Genomic DNA, 14,216 nt, shown 5'->3' with positions numbered 1-14,216 from the left:
AGACATAACCTCTATAAAGGCATTATAAGAAGCACTACTTACATGGAACCATGTGAAGATATCTCTCTCTGTAGATAGCCCTGTAAATGGATTAAAAAAATAATTATAATTGGAAATCATAGATAGAAAATAACCCAAAGAATAATATTATCACCTTAGATGATAAATTTTATCAAACCAAAGGAATTTATTAAAACAATGTACTCAAAAATCAGTTATATAGGATGTCAAAGGCAGTTTCCCAGAGGGGGAAAAATCCATAGAAGAGGTTAGATTCTAGACTGAGTTCAGAACTTAAGATATAGATACATGTTTAGGGCCCCAGACTCCCCTAAAACCTGACCCAGAGTCGTAAAGCTGATGGAAAGTGTTGGGAAAGTACAGATTCTTAATTCCTTGGGCCTGTGGGGAGCAGTAAGAAGGGTGGGTGGAACCCCTAAGTACTATGTGGTCTCAGGTCCAAGTCTGAGAAGTGCTTCACGTAGACAGGACGAGGCACCCTGCCTTTGCAAAGGCTTAATGTGCAAGTAAATGGCACTGCCAGAGGCTCCTACAGACAGCCCAAGGCCTGTATACAGTGATGCCTAAAGACCAGAGGAAGATTAGAAACCCCTAACAGGACGTCCATCTACTTCCAGCCAAGACAGAAGACAGACCAGATTGAAAGTGAAAACCAAGACAAAGACACAAGACAGGGTTTTGAGACACAGAACAATGATCCCCGAGGGAAGGAAACAAATGTGATGCATCCTGACTGCCAGCCTACGGCTGAGGGAGAGTTTTCTGGCTATAGTGCAGGAAGGAGGAATCTAGCAAACCCGGGGGGAGTCCCAAGATGAGGAAGCAGCTGAAATTCAGGGATGCGAGCAGCTAGAATTAGCAGGGTGGAGTACCCAAGAGGAGGGAGCTGCAGAGAGAAATGTTCCAGAGACCTCAGGGTGAACCAACTTGAGGCTTTAGCTAGACACCGATCAGCACGTGCGGGTGAGCGGTCTACTGAGGACAAGGAAGGAGCCCGCAGAAAGAGTGGGCCAACAGCAGCTATGGCTCCCACAGCTCCAGGAGTAGTTCAGACTTCCACCAACCAGATGAGGAAACCCCGCCACACAGGCCACTGGCCAAGCACTTGGAAGACACTCCACCCAGCAGGAGGGCCATCTTACCACCAGATCAAGCCGGTGTACTAAACCAGGTACTGCCTAACAACATTCAACAACACAGCACCCAGGGATCTAAACTTTCCAAGTAACTTAAATGCATTCCTCCAAAAAAGTTTAAAATATTTGAAAGAATACAGACCCCAACAATGCAAAATATACAATGTCTTTCATCCATTCAAAAATTGCCAGGCATTCAAAGAAGTGTGAAAGTATATCTCATAATGAGAATAGTTGATCAATAAGAAATACAAGGAAATAATTAGTACACAAGGTCCTTAAAACAGCTATTATAAAGATAGAGGGAAAACACAAAAAGATACTCAAAAAGAGGGAAAAAACAACATGCTAAGGAGGGACATGAAAAACATTTTTAAAAGCCCAAGTCAAACACCCAAAATGGAAAATATACTTGAGGATATTAACATCACATTAGACACTACACAAGGAAAGATTAATCAATGTGCAGACAAAACACCTGAGCAACAGAAACAATCTCAAATGAAAGGTAAAAAAAGACACTCCCCACAAAAAATGCAGAAATATAATTGGAAATCTCTCTCTCTCTCTCTCTCTCTCTCTCACACACACACACAGATCATGTAAGTATAATATAATTGAAGACCCAGAGGGGGAGGACAGGATGGGACAAAAAATAGATTTCAAAAAATAATGACAAAAAAATTTTGAAATTTGATGAAAATTATGAACTTCAAAATTCAAGAAGGTAAACAATCCCCAAAGAGAAGAAAACGTGAAGGAAATTAAACCGAGGCACACCATAATCAGTTTACCTAAAGAGATAATCTTAAAAACAGCCAGACAAAAAAGAAACATTATGTACAGAAGGATGAAGACATGATGGACAGAGGAGTTCTCAGGAACAATGCAAGCTAGAAACCAGCAGACTGAGATCTCTAAAGAAATGAAGGATAAAAATACCATACATAATGAAAATAACTTTCAAATACAAAGGCAAAATAAAGACTTTTTCCCAACAAACAAAAGCTAAAATAATTCATCACCAACACACTTGAACAACAAATAATATTAAACTAAGTCCATCACACAAAAGGAAATCCTGATCTACAAAAAGAAATACAAAGTACTGGAAACAAAATTCATGTATAAATACAAATGCCTTTTTCTTAATTTTAAGATTGTTTTAAAAGATAGCAGACTATTTAAAGCAAAAATAATAACAATGTAGGATGGGGTTAATAAATACAGAAGTAAATGGCTTGGCAATAACAACATAAAGGCCAAGAGAAGTGAGATGGAAGTATACTGCTGTTAGGTTTTATACTCTTAAGTGGATGAGTCTAATATTACTTGAAGACAGATGATGATAAGCATATATGCAATGGATTGCAAGCAAACTCTTAAAGAGATTTCACTAATAAGTTAGTAAAGGTGCTAGAATTGGTCATAAAAAGTACTCAGTCTGGGATGCCTGGGTGGCTCAGTTGGTTGAGTATCCGCCTTCAAGACAGGTCATGATGCTAGGGCCCTGGGATTGAGTCCTTCATCAGGCTCCTTGCTCAGCAGGGAGCCTGCTTCCCCCTCTGCCTGCCACTCCCCCAGCTTGTGTACTCTCTCTCTCTGTGTGTCTCTGTGACAAGTAAACAAATAAAATCTTTTAAAACTATAAGAAGTACTCAGTCCATTATAAAGCAAAAAAAAAAAAAAAAAAAGGACTAGTAACAAATGGAATAAATAAAAAACAATAGCAAAATGATAGGTTTAAACATAATCATATCAATAATAACATTAAATATAAATGTTAACACCCTAATTAAAATGAAGAGATCTGGGGCGCCTGGGTGGCTCAGTGAGTTAAAGCCTCTGCCTTCAGCTCAGGTCATGACTGAGCCCCGCATTGGGCTCTCTGCTCAGCAGGGAGCCTGCTTCCTCCTCTCTCTCTCTCTGCCTGCTTCTCTGCCTACTAATAAAATGAAGAGATCTTAAGAGTGGATTAAAAAAAAAAAAAACAGAAGCCCACTATATGCTATTTATAAGAAACCCATTTTAAATACAAATACAAAAATAGGTTGAAAGAAAAAGATTGGAAAAGATGTACCCTACTAGCCCTAACCAAAAGAAAGATTAAATGGCTATATTAACATCAGAAAAAGTAGGTCTCAGAACAAAGCAAAGAATACTATCAGAAGTAAGAAGGGCATTACATAATTAAAGGGTCAAACAACTAAAGATAAAATCAATAAAGGATATATGAGACTCTAACAACACTATCAACCAACGTGACCTAATTGACATTTACAGAACACTCAACACAATAACACAATACACATTATTTTAAGTGATCATGGAATATTTTCAAAGACCATATTCTGAGCCATTTTTAGAAGTCTTAATAACCTTAAGAGATTGACATCAGATGCAGTATGTTCCCTGACCACCACAGAATTCAATTAGAAATCAGTAACAGAAAAATAGTACACTCGTAAGTAACACATGAGTCAAAGAAGAAATCAGAGTGTAAACTAGAAAGCATTTTTACCGGAATAAAAATGAAAACACAACATACCAAAATGTGTGGAATGCAGCAAAAGCAGTAATATGAGGAAAATTTATAGCACTAAAATGCCTAGATTAGGAAAAAAGAAAGTTCTTAAATCAATAGCCTAAGCTACTATACAAAATTAGAAGAAAAAGAGAGCATATTAAGTCCAAAGTAGGTAGAAGAAGAAAAAAAATTTAAGAATAGAAAAATACATGAGCTGAAAGGCAATTAATAAAAAAATACAGAATCATTAAATCATTATGTTGTATATTTGAAACGAACATAACACTGTGTGTCAACTATATTTCAATTAAAAATAATGACATACAAAATTAATGAAATCAAAAATTGGTTCTTTGAAATCAATAATATTGATAAACATCTGGCCATTCTCACCAGGAAAAAAAGGGAAAAGACACAGATTAATAGTCTCAATAATGATAAGCAGAATTCTACTACTAATCCAAAGGCCACTAAAAAGATAATTAAGTCGAAACCACCTTGTGGAACCATTTCACACCTACTAGGATAACACGCATTGGTGAGGACATGGAGAAACAGGCACCTTGACATGTCACAGGTGTGGGTATAAAGCTGTGCAGCCTCTATGGAAGAGGGTGCGAATTCCTCAGAAAGGTAAACAGAATCACCGTGGCTCAGCAATTTCACTTCGAGTTACACATCCAGAAGAACTGAAACCAGGGCATCGAACAGATACTTATTCATGGCCTCATTATTGTACAATAGCCAAACTATGGAAACAACTCAAGAGTCCATGAATGGATGAACTGGTAAACAAACTGTAATGGAATATTCTGCAGCCATTAAAAAAAGGAAGTACTGATCCATACCACAACTCAGAAGAACCTTGAGAACATGACATTAAATGAAAGAAGCTGGACACAAACAGTCATATACTATGTGATTCCACTTGTATCAAACACCCAGAATAGGTCGATCCAAAGAGAAAGCAGATTCAATCAACAAGACAGAATGTAATAAGGGAATGGTAGGATCTATTGCACGGAAGTAAATGTAATAACATATATATGGAACAAATGCTTAGAAGAACCACGCTATCCAAACTCACTCAAGAAAGTTATAGATAACCCTGTATGTATTCAAGTAATTAAATTCAAGTTAAAAACCTTCTCACCAAAAAATGATGGTTTCAGTAGTGAATTCTACCAAATATTCAAGGAAAAATAAGACAAGTTCCTTACGAACTCATCCTGAAAACTTAATATAAGAGAACACTTCCCAACTCATTCAATGAAGCAAGTATATTAACTTGATATCAAAACCAGAAAATTACACTAAAACCAAAAAACTACCAATCTTCCTCATTAATATAGTTGCAAAATTTCTTAAATTTCAGTATATCGAACCATGTAATATTAAAAAAATACATTATGACAAAGGGTATTTCAACCCAAAAATGCAATTGGCTTAATTAAGCAAGTGAGTTACATGGATGGGCTGTATAAACAGACTCATAACGGAAAACTATACGATTGTCTCCATAGACGCAGAAAAAGCAGTTGCCAAAATTCAGTATCACTCACGAAAACTTTGTAAACCCAGACTGTAACAGCATTTTTTGCGCCTGACAAAGGGGCACCAGCTAGAACACACAGCTAAGATCATACGCAAGGGTGAGAGGCTGACACATACCCTCAAGACCACGGACAAATCCAAGGATGTCCCCTCTGTGCCCTTCTATTCAACAAGATGTCAACTGCACCACGGTAATCTATCAATTCAGTCAAATTTCAGTCAAAATTAGCATAGGCTATGTGGATTCTAAAATGTGTATGGAAATACGAAGGAGATAAAACAGCCTGACCACCTTTGAGATAGGGAACAAAGTGGGAGAACTTATACTCCTTATTTCAAGATTTATTATAAAGCTACAGTGATAAAGACACATTGATCAAAGGTACAGGATGGTCCAGAAATAGTCTACACTATGTTAACCACATTTTTAATTTTCTGTGTTCTTATGCTTTGACACGTGGGCCTTGCTGACCCCGGAGGGACGGTCCTCCTACAGTTAGCCAGTTCCAGATAGGATAAACAACACACCCCGGGAGCAAACCAACGCATCCCTACCACCTCCTCAATGGGTCTCTCTCTTTGGGCCACCATGTCCTGCCCTAAGCAGGGCAGGGTGACAGAGGCGGCAGCCCCTATGCCCTAGGGCCTGCAGTCGTTGTTCTAACTAGCCACACATACGCCTGCACACCCTGCCTGCCTTCCCCGCTCCTTCCACAGAAACCACAGTGACGCTCTTGCCACATTTCCCCCTCACGGACTCTGCCTCCTCATGGACCCTGGGGCTTGGCTTCCTCGTGGGGCCCTGGGAGGCCTGCGTCCTGTTTCTGGGGACCTGTGAGCATAAACGTCCTCCTCCAGGACAGTCGTCACTTCCGTGCTGGCCTTTCTTACCACTCCTGATTCACATAAATCCCAGGTTCCCTTGGCCACACACATAGGTGGCCAAATGATTCCAAGGTCATCGAATGGGGAGAGGATAAAGTATTCAACAACAGATGCTGAGACAATTAGACACCATATTAAAAAAGGAACTTGTTATTTTCTTCCCATTCCCTGTAAAATTATTCAAGATAGAGCACAGACTAAAATCCAACAGCTAAAACTGCAAGACTTCTGAAAAAAAGAACAAGAGGAAATCTTACAGACCTCTGGTTTCACAAGGAATTCTTAAGTGATACAAAAGACATGATGTATAAAAGGAAAAAAATGGGTAAGTTGGATCAAAATGTATAACTTCTAATCCAATGACACTGCCATAAAAATGAGTGAAGCGGCAGACCAGGAGAGCTGTGCCCCATAAAGGACTGTCCAGAACACACGGAACTCTCAAAATTTAATAAGAAAACAAAAAATGTAATTTTTTAAATGGGCTAAATATTTAATCAGATGCTTCGCGCAAGTCAGCGTACGGCGGCACAGGCGCACAGGGAAAGACGGTCGGGCAGGCAGAGGGAAGCAGGCCATGCAGACCAGCCAGCAAGGCGCACGGTGTGCGGGTCACGTGGAGACGCTCTCCAAATCCTGAACACCATGGGAGAAGAAATTTTAAAGAGACAAACCTCCAAGGTGGAGACCTAAACGTCAAAAATGGCTGTAGTGTCTGCGGGACAGGGACAGGCAGCCCTGGCCGGATCGAGTGCTCTGGGCAGCTTGCAGAGCCCTGGCCGGAGAAAGCGCAGGCCCCGGGGCTGGGGGAAGGGGTAGGCACCTCCAATGCCCCCAAACACGCAGTGAGGGCCTGGGGCCAGAGCACCATCGCCCTCAGGCCTCCAGGCTCCAGTTCCTGGGGCCGGACTGGGGGAAGTCTGCTCCTCTCTCCGGACTACCCTCCTGTCTCCAGATGAACCCCTCCAGGCCACAGCCATAAATACCGTCTGCACCGGACTCCCTACATCCAGCTCCCTGCCATGCCCTCTCCCAGAGCTTCTGCATCAATGCGCCACCTGACTGGCGACTGGCATGTCTAGAGCTAAAGTCCAAGACCAACCCCTGCCGATCCCAAGTTCACGGCACCTCAGGTGCTCAGCCCCCACGGAGTCACTCCAGTCCTCTCTGGCCAGCCTCCCTGAGCTGTCCTCCAGCAAGGCCATCAGCTCTGCCTTAGCACAGCAGCCCCCGTGCCCACCACCTGCCCTCCCGCAGGCTGCAGCCTCCCAACCAAACCCGCCTCGGCGCAGCCGGAGTGAGCTTCAGAGACCCCGTGGTGCTGAGGAGGAACTGTAGAACCACGTGCTGGGAAGGCCGACAGGTGCCCCTTCTCTCCAAAGCACACCTTCTCCCACCCTGTGCTCGCTGCCCCCTGCCCCCCAATGCTGCTCTCCCGCCACCCAGCCGTGTGTAAGCTGTCATGCCACCAGCCTGATCACCACCTCCTCTGAAAGGCCTCCTGGGCCACCTGGCAGGTGCTCCCCGACTCCATGCCAGTAGTCCTGCTTTGACCCACCTGCCAGGCCCCACTGCCTTTTTAACTTACTTAACTCTTGTCTCCACCCCCACCAGCAGTGAGCCCCATGGTGGCAGGGACCGAGCTCTGGGTAGAGAATTTGGTGGGAGGCAGGTCCCCTGTGCACATCGGGCAGACGGGTGCGCGTGTGAAGAGACATGAGGACAGACAGCCAGCGCACCAAGCGGGGCCTGCACACAGGCTCGGCAGGACGACAGGGGCGAGGCTCGGCAGGACGACAGGCAGAACTGCACGTGCGCCGGGAGGCTCAGCACACGCACCCCTCTACGTCTGTCGGTATCTTCTTTTTTGGAAGAACAGAATAAAATGACACTTACTGGTTGGGGAGGGGGGGGTCAAGAGATCTTGACCCTCCCATGAGAGCCCTCCAAGTCCAAGCCCAACCAGCGCGGGTCCAACAGACGCTGTCGCTTGCTCAGACTCCAGGGCTCTGCAGCGCTCGCACGGCCCAGGCGAACATCGCTGCCAACCATGCCTGGGCCACACGAGCCACAGCCCAGAGCATAGGCTTCCCCTTCCTCCCTGGCTGGAACATGACGCCACAGCATCGCAAATGTAACCACACACAACCACAGCAGAATTTTAGCATTTGAAACACATTTCTAAATCACTGGCTAGAAATGAGGCAAAGTGAACAAGCAAAATCTGGTACCTTTTGTGAATTTAGCATAGATGCCAATAAAAATAATGTTCTAATCTGAGCTACTATTTCTAATTTTTACGAGAGCTTCGGCAGGGCGGGGAGGGGGAGAGCCCGGGCAAGGATGGTCCGGCTTCATTCCCGTCACAGAATCCACCAAGGCAATTACCCTTTCTAAGTAATTATACTCTTAGTGATGGTCTCAAGAGAAAAGAGAAGGAGGGAGCCGGGGGGCTGGGCTCCTTTACTCCTCCACCTCAAAAAATAGCATCTGGGGGTCAACGGTGGTGCCATGGTCAACAAGGCTGAGGAGCACAGACCCTGAGAGCCCCAGGGGCCTGCCTCGCTCCCTGGCCCAGGACAGTAGGGCCTCTCATCCGGCCACGCACCAGTGACTATGTGCTTCCACCGCTTCGAAGCTCCAGCGTGTGCCCACCTCGGGGGGGGAGGGGGGCACGTTCTTCGTTTCATGTTCCCATTTAGTAGATCAGACGCCAAGTGTATGAAGACAGATATGTACATCCATGTTTCAACACTATATTATGCTGATGAACTTCATTCACTATGAACTTGAAATCACATATAAAAGGATTTTTGTTCCAATCTTAGTTAGTACCTGGGCTTAATAAATTAAAATTTTAAGCTCTATTATTTTTACCTCCTAGGCTTTCTGAGTGGGTCACTCTCGTTACCAGAATCAGACACAGGAGATCTATCTGTGTGGGCTCTCATCAGGTACTGAAGTTGCCTCAAATACATCACTAGACTTTCTGGACAACTCCCCCAATACAAGGATTTCAATCAGTGATAGAGGGTTTGCTCTGCACACCGGGCCCCAGAACACCTGACGAGAGAGCCTGCCACACATGGGTGTCCCACCACAGACACAGATTCTATATAACAAGTGTGCATCCTGTGACAACAAAACACATGCCTGCTTTTTAGACAGAAACTTTGGAAAGTGCAGAAAAGTGCAAGAAATATATTTAAAAGCACCTGCAACTCCCAGATGAAAACATCGACAGCAGTAAACTTCTATTTTCTTCTAGAAGTTTTTCATCATAACATTTACCTATGTATTTTTTTTTATTTTTTTAAAGATTTATTTATTTATTTGAGGGAGAGAGAGAGCTTGCACATGCACAAGTGGGAGGGGCAGAGGAAGAGGGAGGAAGAATCTCAAGCAGGTTCCGTGCTAAGCACAGAGCCCAATACAAGGCTCGATCCCATGACTCTGAGACCCTCAGGACCTAAGCTGAAATGAAGAGTGGGACATTTAACCGAATGCCCCAGGTGCTCCCTATATATCTTTTAAACAAAATGAAATAATTATATGTGCTTTCAGAACAATGTAATATATCTGTGTCTGTAATATCTGTAGAAAACGTCCGTAACAGCTTATTTTTAGGCTTTTAATAATACTTATTGATACCCGAAGAAATCTGTCCATAGAAACAAAACGTATCTACTATTTGAAATCACACTGCTCTTATGCTTAGGAAATGCTTCTGAAAAAAAAAAGGAAGAAAGAAAGAAAATGTTTCTGCTTATCAGAGTACAGACTAATTTTCATATCATTCTTCTCTAATTACAAAAACAAATATTATTTCTCCTATAATTATAATAAAAGTGATATTTGTTCATTTAGGAAAATTTAGAAAATTCAAAAATATGTGAACATAGATACCAGCAGTGGTTCCAGATCTCAAAAACAAACACCATAAGCCTTTGGCTGTAGCTCCTTGAGGCTTTCAAAATATACACATACACACACCTATAGACACACACACACAAAGCACACACACAAACGCCACTATTTCATGTCATATATACTGTTTTTATGTGTATTTTGACTTCATATGCTGGGCGCAATTTTTCATGCCATGAATCATTCCTATAAACACGAATCGCTGCCTAATACTCCCTGCATTGTAGAGAAGCAGTCACTGATTCACTAAATCCTCTATTATTGGACCCTCAGGCTACTTCCACTTGTTAATTATTTAAATTAATGCTACAATGAATATTCCCTATGATCGTTTCCTAAAGATGAATTCTTGAGAGCAGAATTTTCAGCCAAAGTGCCTAAGAATTTCAGAGCCCTTGACACGCAAGGATGAAGAGCCCCCAGGCCCCCTCTGTCCACCACATGACATGTGACAGCCTGGTCTCTGTGCTTCTGTGCCAAAACTCTGTATCATAAGCTTCCCCCAAATATATGCTAATAAGGCGGTCGAATAATAATCATGTGCATTTATCTGTTAGCGCCGCATGGCAGTATCTTTCCATGCTTGTCGGTACCTCTGCTCCTTCCATAAACCGCCTACTCAAAATCCAGCAACAAAGTCACCGGATGCGAATCAATCAAACACAAGAGGATAAAAAAGGAGGGATGCACGTCAATTTCTGGTCAAAGGCTCAGCAAACTTAAGTACGTAGGTTGTAGAAAAGAAGAAATTCAGGTGTTTTCTATATCAGATTTTAAAAACTTAATGGACCTAATAATAGCCGAATTGAATTGGGAGACAATCATTGTGAACTCAGAGCCCAGACAGGTTTGTCTTCAGCTCACTCATGAAAAGTGGAACCCTGGAGCCGAGATTTTAGCCTCTAACACTACTTTCCAACAAAAACAGACTAACAAACAAACAAAAACAAAGCTCTTGGCCAAGCAGCCGTTTCCATGACTGGGGGCAGAAGGCAGAGGGCCTACAATACAGAGGTGAGCCCAGAAAACAAGTCCCCCCCACATCAGGGGCGGCCCTGGGCAGCAACAGGGGCTCCAGCCAGGCTGGAGCGTCCCTGCAAGAGAGAATTATTATTAGATTCTAATCTGAGACAGGAGCTCAGGGTGAACTCAAGGTCTAAATCATCTTAGACAAGTGACCAAGTCACCTAGTCTCCCGACGACTGGTCCCACCCACGGTCTGCAGCTCTAGGGTCGTGCTGCGGGAGGCTCCCTGCCCTCTCAGAGCGGCGCGGGTAAGCTTCTGCGGAACCGCGGTCACCCTGCAAGGGGCACGATGATGCAGAAATTGATTAAAACTACAGCACATGCATATTCTGAGGTTTACATATAGTAATAAATTTTGTAATCTTTTTATCTCTGCATGTTTTTTTTAACTGCTAATATATTTAAAAGAATTTCTAACCCTGCTTAAATTATTCTTCACATTATATGTTATATATTTAACATATTAAGTCTTAAAGAACAAATCACATCAAGTGTCTCTCTTCAGGCACAAAGCCTCCTATGTGTGAAAGCCCCTCACTATTTTCGCTCCAGCTTATCTCTCCGGTCAGGAGGCCCTCTCCACCAGCCCTTGGCTACCCCGTGCCCCACCTTCACTTACCGGCCTCTGAATCTGGTAAGTGGGGATTGTGTTCCACAGAAGTTTTGAAATCTGGAATTCTTAGAGTTTCCAGGTTCGGCATCCTGCCGCGAGAAGTCACACCCGTCCTTTCTGCGGGGGTTCCTCGGCGGGCTGCCTTTCACGTTCCCAGTGGTGACCCCTGGAGCCACCCTGAAAATGGTAGGGGAGTCCTCCCCTATGCTGCGAACACCCGCAGCTGTGGGCGACTAACCCGACACCCACTGCAAAGCACCCCCATCTCCCGTGGCCTCCGCTCACGTGGCTGACAACATGTCCTCTGAGCTAAGTCGCCCGAGCTCAGGGTGAGAAGACGTGAACAGCTAGCTTGGAAACCAGTGAGCACGGCCCCCAGACGGGACTTGCTCCGGGAGTTCAGGCGGTGGGTTTAATACCAGCCTGGAATTCGCTCCCACACGAATCCCCCGAATCCCCCTCTTCACGAGCGAGGCGCTACTTCTCCACTTCGTTGTGCGGGGCTGTTTGTCTCTTTCAGCAGCAATACCAACTGCTTTGATTTCTTCAGCTTTACAGGAAGTTGATTTCAAACAGGATAGCAGGAATGCACTATTTTCTCTTCCAAAACTTGCCGTCTAGTCTTATACATTTTCTTTCCTTGTGACATTTAGAAGTGGTTAGCCAATTTCTATAAAATACCCTGTTGCAATCACATTCATTTTTTGATCATAAAACATGGTAGGTAGACGGCATGACTGCCAGCAGACTAATGACCGCCGCTTCTCCCTAAACATAATGAGGACAATGACCACATTTTCACAATTAACTCTTTAAGGACTCTGGAAATTCACCAAAGCCCTGCAGCAATCCAAGGTTTATTTAATTCTGCAAGAAAGTCCACTAGATTTAGGTGCGAGCAGGAGCTTTTCAGTGCTTCCCCCAGGCCGCCTCCTTACTCCTCCGGAAGCCCAGCCCAGCAGCCGAATCCCCAGGAAGGGCAGGGCTGGCCAGGCAGGAGCTCCTTCAAAGCTGTTAACACTTAAACATTCAAAAATGAAGAAAGATCCCAACTCAGTAAACTCAACTTCCACCAAGAAACTGGAAAAACAGGAAAACTAAACCAAAGGTAAGCAGAAGGAAATAACAAGCCCTAGAGCAAAACTGAGTGAGATCCAGAACGGAAAAACAAACCAAAAACCAGTTCTTTGTTTTTGTTGTTGTTTTAAAGGTTTCCTATTTATTTATTTTCGAGAGAGGGAGTGAGAGAGAGCGCTAGAGGAGGAAGGGGAAGAGGGAGAGGGAGAAGCAGGCTCCCCGCTGAGCAGGGAGCCCGATGCAGGACTCCATCCCAGGACCCTGAGATCATGACCTGAGCCGAAGGCAGATGCTTAACCAACGGAGCCACCCAGGTGCTCCAAAAGTGGGTTCTTTGAAAAGATCAACGAAATCGACATGTCTTCATCCAGACTGACTCAGAAACACAGAAAATGAGTTAATTACTACAATTAGGAATGAAAGAAATGTTACTGCCCAATTTATGAAATAAAGAGAATTACGAGGAAACACTAGGAACAATTATATCAACAAATTAGATTAAGTAGATGAAGTAAACAATTTCCGGGAACTAAACACAAACTACTGAAACTGACTCAAGAATAAACAGAAAATCTGAGTGTAGATGCTGATTCAGAGGATATAGAATAGATGCTCTACATGTTTCCATGGAAGAGAATTAAGAATCCACAAATAAACCCCTGCATTTCGTCAATGGTCTTCACTAAGAATGCCAAGACAACCAGCAAAGAAAGGCTGTGTGTCAACAAATGCTGCGGGGACAGGCCGACCCCCACATGCAAAAGTACAAATTCAGATCCCTGCCTCACACCACACACAAAACTTAATTCAAAGTAGATCAAAGACCTAAATGCAAGAGCTAAATCTATAAAGCTCTTCGAATAAAGGGGAAATCATGACCCTTGGTTAGGCAATAGTTTCTCACACATCACATGAAAAGTACAAGTGACAAAACAAAAAAATAAATAAATGGGACTTTATTAAAATTACAAAATTTTGCACACCAACAGACACTTTCAAAAAAGTAAAAAAACAACCAATAGAATGGGAGAAAATTTCTGCAAATCTGATAAGGGAACAGTATCCAGAATATATGAAGAATCCTTACAACTCACCAATAAAAAGACAAGTCAGTCTATTAAACCAATGACCAAAGGATTTGAATACAACTTTTTCCCCAGGGAATGTATATAAACAGCCAATAAGCACGTGGACAAATTCTAAACATCATTAGTCATCAGGGAAGTGAAAATCAGAATCACAGTGAGACAGCATCTCACACACACTAGAACGGCTATAATCAAAAAGCCTGACAAGTGTTAGTGAGGATGGGCGAATTCTGGGGCTCTCACACATGCTGGGGGAATATAACATTAGACAGCCACTTTGGAAAACACTGGTGGTTTCTTAAGAAAGTGAAACATATTATTACTATGTGACCCAGCAATTCAATTCCTCTATACCCATGAGA

The 14,216-nt window shown here is 43.2% G+C and overlaps 1 protein-coding gene across 15 annotated transcripts in view; it reads right to left on the bottom strand.

Moving 5' to 3' along the window:
- Positions 1–14,216, bottom strand: part of PCBP3 (poly(rC) binding protein 3) — a 249,420-nt gene that overhangs the window by 169,525 nt on the left and 65,679 nt on the right. For 14 of the 15 annotated variants that reach the window (XM_059164968.1, XM_059164972.1, XM_059164971.1 and 11 more), the window contains exon 2: positions 43–80. The exons of the other annotated variant lie outside the window; for it this stretch is intronic. The gene's annotated coding sequence lies outside the window, so the exon portion shown is untranslated. The remainder of the gene's footprint in view (positions 1–42; positions 81–14,216) is intronic. 15 annotated transcript variants of the gene reach the window in all.

Source organism: Mustela lutreola, chromosome 2 (genome assembly GCF_030435805.1).
Source record: "Mustela lutreola isolate mMusLut2 chromosome 2, mMusLut2.pri, whole genome shotgun sequence".
Lineage (NCBI taxonomy): Eukaryota > Metazoa > Chordata > Mammalia > Carnivora > Mustelidae > Mustela > Mustela lutreola.
This window is presented reverse-complemented; position numbering and strand designations above follow the sequence as displayed.